This window comes from Sinohyriopsis cumingii, chromosome 11 (assembly GCF_028554795.1).
Source record: "Sinohyriopsis cumingii isolate HCF-2022 chromosome 11, ASM2855479v2, whole genome shotgun sequence".
Classification (NCBI taxonomy): domain Eukaryota; kingdom Metazoa; phylum Mollusca; class Bivalvia; order Unionida; family Unionidae; genus Sinohyriopsis; species Sinohyriopsis cumingii.
The window spans coordinates 470,543-477,500 of record NC_142971.1 but is presented as its reverse complement, the minus strand read 5'-3'; the positions used below and the strand labels follow the sequence as shown (position 1 = coordinate 477,500).

The 6,958-nt window shown below is 36.3% G+C and overlaps 1 long non-coding RNA gene across 2 annotated transcripts in view; it reads left to right on the top strand.

Moving 5' to 3' along the window:
* The window catches only part of LOC149787458 (uncharacterized), a 68,390-nt gene extending 61,777 nt beyond the window's left edge, over positions 1 to 6,613 (top strand). Inside the window, exons 3-4 of one of the 2 annotated variants that reach the window (XR_016424364.1) lie at positions 1 to 6; positions 6,131 to 6,613. The exon at positions 1 to 6 is cut by the window's left edge and continues 73 nt beyond it. This is a non-coding gene — a long non-coding RNA (uncharacterized LOC149787458). The remainder of the gene's footprint in view (positions 7 to 6,130) is intronic. The other variant, XR_016424365.1, reaches the window with a different exon arrangement.
* The last annotated feature ends 345 nt before the right edge of the window (positions 6,614 to 6,958 follow it).

Here is a 6,958-nt window from a genome sequence, read left to right as displayed (position 1 = left end):
TTGCAGGTAGTACTATTTTTTACCATATTTTAGTACTATTAATTGGATTCATTCCATCCTTTCCAATGCCAGTCCCAACAAGGGAATAAAATACTGATCTTCCTTTATCACAAGCATTTTTCACTGCAGCAGTATTAGAAAGATCTGTGGAGAGAGTAACTCCAGCATAGATTCTAGAAGAGACTATTGGAATCCTTTTATCTCCGAGCATGAACGTATATTCTTGCCTGATTTTTTTCTTCGAAAATATGACAATATTGCTTTTATCAGCATTATACCGGAGTCTCGACTTCGATGCATAGTCATGGAGGTTGCGAAGTAAAACACACATACCATTAAATGACGAAGATAGCAAGGACGTGTCATCCGCTAGTAAAACAAAGGGGATACTTAAGGTACCAACTTTTATTCCAGATTTTGTTGACTCCAGCAAGGATATTAGGTCATTTATCATGACTAAGAATAGCCATGCTGATAGCGTTCTTCCTTGTCCTATCCCTTGATTGACTGAGTATGGTTTCGAATGATGCCCATTGAGCAGAACAAGGGCCTTAACTTCTCGAAAAGAATTTTTAATCAATCTCCACAGTTTTCCTTTAACTCCGAGATAGAATAGCTTATAAAAGAGACCATCATGCCATACCGTATTAAAGGTCTTAGCATTATCCAGGAATGCAGCATAAACGTTTGATTGACCTTCTAAATAATGGGCTATTCCCTTTTTTATAATAAAGGCTGCAGTGATGCCACTGCATTCGCTTCGAAATCCCTGTTGTAAAGGATGATCCTTTCACTAAAAAGAATTAGCCTTTTCAACAATATTTTTTCAAATACTTTTTGAAAACCTGGAACGATTGAGATATCTCTATAGTTATTCATATCTAGTCTGTCTTTTTTCCCACCTTTAAAGATAGGTATAACATTTACAGTTTTAAAGTAGTCAGGATAGGTTTCCAAGGAAATTATGCTATTATACACTTTTCACAAAATAGAACTAATCGATTGACAGGCAAACATTAAATGCTCTGCATATATTTTATCATGTCCGCATGATTCATTTTTCTTCAGCTCTCGTACAGCCTCTTCAATGTCTTTCTGTATTATGGTTTCACACATATCCTTATCTGCTCCGTCATCAATATTTGAATCCACTATAGTCTTCATTTTGTTTCTAATTTCAGTTGCAAACGATTCGTTAAAATGAATACCTGGCATTTCAGTGCCTAAAATTTTAAAATGCTGGCGCCACGCGTCACGAAACAACTCAGGGTCCCGTATTATTTCTCCTTCCACTTTTATTTCAGAAATATCTTGTCTGTGACCCTTCTTATGAAGTCTTATTATTCTGTAGAATTTCCCTACATCCAGTTCTGCAGCTTTTTCCAGCTCATTGAATTGTTCCTGTTCGTATTGGTCTTTTGTCTTGTTTAATTGGTTTCTGAATTTTCTTTTCGCATTTTTATATTCTGCATAAGTTTTAAATTGTGTACCACGTGGCCGTTCTTCTTTTATCCATAATGCTCGTTTTTCTCTAATCTCTTTATGTAGTTCAGCCACATTAATAAATTTCCAGTAAGGTTTTAAGTGTGGCAGGAAGGTTTTCTTTGGAAGAATGTTGTCAGCTGTATTGCGTAAAACAGTCGCAACAGTAACTAGGGCGTTTTGTACATCTGAAATGTTGTGTAAAAATAGCTCCACTGAATTTGTTGACATTAGATGCCTATTTTTAAGAAATGATTGAAGGATGTAACCTTCACCATTTGTACTTTTTGAAATCACTTTTTTGTGAAGCTCCGCATTGAAGTCACCGCAGATAATCACTAAACCTTTTTGACTATTTTCATCATAAAGGCATTCCACAGTTTCCATTATTTCTTTATAATCATCTAATGAGGCGTTTGTGGAAGGAAACCACACACAGAACAAAAACAATTTGATTGCGCGCATGCTAATTTCAACTGCAATAACTCTGTCGTTCCCGATATTATTCATAGGACGAACCGGTAATGATTTCCGATAGAAAATTGCAGTTCCTCCAAATCCAGACGGACGCTTTCTTTCCCATGGACATGTATCAATTATGTTATCCGGTCTCGAAAAAGCAGTAAATGTCCTATCAATGCTTTGAAAAAATTGCAGTTGCTCTGGATATAGCCAATGCTCTTGTATGCATACAATATCTACCGTAGGAAGTAATGAACAAAGATAGGGTATTCCTGTTATAAAGCCCTTCGCATTCCAAGTCATTATGTTTAGAGTAGTCATTCAAAAAGTAAACAAAAGCTTTTCCGCATGCAATTTAGAGATCATTTATCTCTCGTACCATTCTCTGGCTAATACAAATTCCGGCCAAAATCCCTGCTGTAAAGATTTGGTAAGCAGATTTTCCGGAACAGTGACACGAACGGTAAAAGTTTCTCCATTCCTATTTGACCACTTTTAAGAATCCTAATATCTGTGATCTTTACTCCTCGATTGTATGCATGTCTGCGTATTACATGATTTAGCTCTTCTGGGCCATAGTCTGCTTTAATTCGAGATAACAACAAAGATTTTGTTTTCTAACTCCTCTTCATTCCACTGAATGACATAGTACTGATTCGTACCTGGATTGGTTTCGAATTATTATTATTCACATCGTTCATGACATTGTTTTTCAGCGAAGAATTTCTAGCATCCGATAATTGATTCTGATTAATGTGATTAGTGTGATTTTCTTTTTCAACAATTTTCTTTTCAAATGTTCTTCCTTCATCTGCCTCACATGTTACAGTAGGTGATGTAGTGTTAAGGGTTTGTGCTACTTGAGATTGCATCAAACCTTTAGTACGAATATTGTATGTTGGTAGCCTGGAAACGCTTAAGCCGGTACTTTTATAATTGTTGTTGATCTGACATAATCCTATTTCGAGATTCTAGATGATGGTTATCAATTACACTTGTATTCGGAGCTGTATTTGGTGTACCAGATGTATTTGAAGATGGGCAAGAAGATCTGGTCATATTTGCATAGGAGCAAGACAGCTGTATAAAGTTTGTAAGTTGGAGCTGAATGCCACGCATCTGTGCACTTACTGTCTCAATTTGTTTCTCGTTTACAACTTGTAGCTTTTCGATTATCATTGCCTGGGTCTTTATTAAATCTGCCATTGCATGTAGGTCAGATTCCAAACGCAATTCCGACTCCCTTGCCTTGTCAATGCTCGATTCGAGTCTTTTAATTTTCTCATCTTTACTTTGTATCATCCCATCCAAACGAACGATGTCCTTCCTCATTCTTTTCATTTCTTCCATAATAATTGTACAATTGACGTGTAGTTCATCTTTCACAAATTGTTTCAGATCAATAAATTTTTCATATTGCAATATGGGAATGCTGGTTTCAACTCTCTCTACTTGACTATTAATTCCACAATCACCGATTGATATATTACCTCTTGACTGATCCATGTCACTCGACTGACCATTTTCTTGACTAGTTTCTTGCAGACTCTTTAAGCAACTGAAACTGTCTGTTCTACTCTGCTTTCCGTTTCCATACCTAGACATACGTGCCTTTACTAAGCTAGTGTTACCATCTCCCTCTAGAAAATGAAATATTGCATATATATGTCGTCTGCATGTATGTATGTATGTATGTATGTATTCGTGTGTGTGTGTGTGTGTGTGCGCGCGCGTGCGTGAGTGTGTGCGTGCGTACGTGTGTGTGTGTGTGTGTGTGTGTTGTCATTGAGTAGATAAAAATCGCGGGCAACCTTATGCGGACGAGTGGTTAGGTGGTTTTTCGCGTAGTTTTTCACGACTCTGGCAACACTTCGAATGAATAAAAATGTTCATCTCCCCCTCAGTTAATGACAAAATGAGAGCCACTTTTCATCTCAAGATAAGCGTTTAGGTGTCCTTTGGGTGGGGGTAATTAGATTGCCTTAATAAGCCCTGATTGAAATAACGTTTGAGATACTCAAATTTGTTTTGTTAGAAGTGTGTGTGTGTGTGTGTGTGTGTGTGTGTGTGTGTGTGTGTGTGTGTTGGAACTGAACAGGAAGGGGAATAACAAAACTGGTGAAAGCTCTTAAATAATACAGATCATCAGAGTTGATTCCCTTGAAGTAAGCCATGGTGTCGGTGCTCATTGGTAACCGTATCACAGTACCAAGTTTTTCTCCATAGACCTCAATGCCTACGTTTGGTTAAATAAATATACTTTCTATCCTACTTCACCATGCGTGTCTCATGCTGCCATAGAGAGCAATGTAGGATTGTCAATTTGACAAGGACGGAACCTGGTGCTTCATTCCATTAAAGAGAGACAACTCTGCTGGAACTAGACATAAGTATTATCCAGTTACAACAGATGCCTTTTCAATGACGTTTATCACATTTTTATCAAAATCATTAACAAAATACCAACAAAATAACCTAGATATGAACTAACATAATTTTACACATTGCCAAGAGACTCAACATTTGTTGAAAACCTGAAACACCATACAGAATCCTTAGTAATGTCATGTTGGTGTCACCCCCTCTGATGGTGTCACACGGTGCGGTCTGCACCCTCCCCCCGTGACGCCTCTGAATATAAACTTAATTCGTTTACATCAGCTGTCAATACCTTGCTTATCCATATTCCCAACAGTACGTTTATTACCTGTATTTTAAAGTTCTAATTTAATAAGGACTATACATTGACAAATTCGGAAGAACCGTTGAGAAAAGTGTATTTGATCACATCTTAAATGCCAATACGCTTTAAATGACATCTCAGATTCGTATCACACACCCGTAATATAATTTTACCGAAGAAGTACGTGTTTAATAATGTTTACAAATGTTTACCAAGCATTTGCAAGAAGCATTTATCTTGTTTAAAACCACAACAATTGGCACCAAAAGCTAACAGCAATGAGTTCATAATACGAGGAAAGAACTTTTTATATATTCGTGCACCCTTCTTGTGTGCTTTTACAATATTGGTAAACAATGGTTAAAATTAAGTTATTTTTGCTTATTTCTTGAGAATCGTTATAATCATTAATAACGATTTGTAATTATAAGATTTAAATCTCATATTTTACATGATTCATGAAGTCGTAAAGCTTGTAAAACTGACTTCACACTATGCATAAAGGACAATCCTTGACTTTGCTAGTGTCGTTCATGCATAAAGGACCGTCCTTCACTTTGCTATGGTCGTTCATGCATAAAGGACCATCCTTGACTTTGCTATGGTCGTTCATACATAATGGACCGTTCTTCACTTTGCTATGGTCGTTCACGCATAAAGGACCATCCTTGACTTTGCTATGGTCGTTCATGCATAAAGGACCATCCTTGACTTTGCTATGGTCGTTCATGCATAAAGGACCATCCTTGACTTTGCTATGGTCATTCATACATAATGGACCGTTCTTCACTTTGCTATGGTCGTTCATACATAATGGACCGTTCTTCACTTTGCTATGGTCGTTCATGCATAAAGGACCATCCTTGACTTTGCTATGGTCGTTCATACATAATGGACCGTTCTTCACTTTGCTATGGTCGTTCATGCATAAAGGACCGTCCTTCATTTTGCTACAGTGGTTCATTAATTGACATTTATCAATTTTGAAGCTTCATGACTTATGGATTCTGTAAAATATGAAGTTTTATAATTAAATATAATTCATTTTTCTCTCTTTCTAATAATTTCCAGCAATCGTGGATCATACAATTTGCACAGTGTTTTCTCGGTTCAATGAAAGTATTGTGAAAAATATCAAAAAAATGATATTAAAGAACAGTCAATCCTCAAATAATTAATCATGAAAGCCATGAAGATTCGGCACATTATGGATCAAATCTAAACCAATCTTTATTTTTTCTCAGAGAGAGAGAGAGAGAGAGAGAGAGAGAGAGAGAGAGAGCAAAGATTGCGAATAATACAGTAATTAAGATATAGCTTTGTCAACGCTTTCATGTTTAGTTTGGTGTCGATCCATTCGGAGAACAGACACCATAGACCTTCATCTGTCGGTTCATTATGCAACAGCAGATCAAGGTCTGTGTTGTTTGCAATTGGACTTCATTTATAAGATAGTACATACCTGACCTGCAAATGTCTAAACATTTCACTATTGAATTTCAGGACTTTTACGTTCAACCAATCGCAAAGATGATCTCGCTGAAAAAAGAAACTCAAGATCCAAAGCATTGTGATCTCCAGGACAGGCCCCGTAGTCACGAACCTGTCTGAGGAAAATAGGAAATCATACTCAAAAGGCAGGACTGACTTTTATGGTCGGTTTTAAAAACCCCAAAATTAAATTTCAGTAAGATAAAATATTTCGAATTATTTTGCACATATCAACTCCAATGTTTTTCAAACGATCCAATAATGAAATTACTAGCTTATTTTCAACTTATAGAATGACTCAGTTAGGACAGGTTAGCTTATGTAATTTTGTAATTTTATTTGAGCTTTCCTGATCTTCAAACGATATTACCCTATACAGCCTCCATAAATAGTACTAAAACAAAACTTTGAACAAAAAGTTTGGGTTTATTTTATTTTGTAGGGTGATCAATTTGTATGCCAGAAGTCTCCAGTCCGAGTCAATGTAAGATATCATTTTCTGTTTCACAAACTTATTAAATTGACAGAATCAAGGTGAGTCTTTTTACTTTTTGTTTCTAGATAAATAAATCCCTTATTCAAATGTTTCTATACATTGCTCATTCCTAAAAAGAAATTAAATTTACATAAAAGCATAGTTTCAAGATAGGAATATTTTAGTTTTTTGTTGTCTCATAATACGCAATTTGGAACTTTTTGGTAGGTTCACAGCTGATGCCCTAGCAAAAATAGACATCAACAGTCGATGCTTGCGTCACTGTATGTGAGCTTTCAAGCCAAGAGCTTGATCGAAACATAACGTACCTTGTCCAAAAAAGTACCTTGTCCAAACAAGTACCT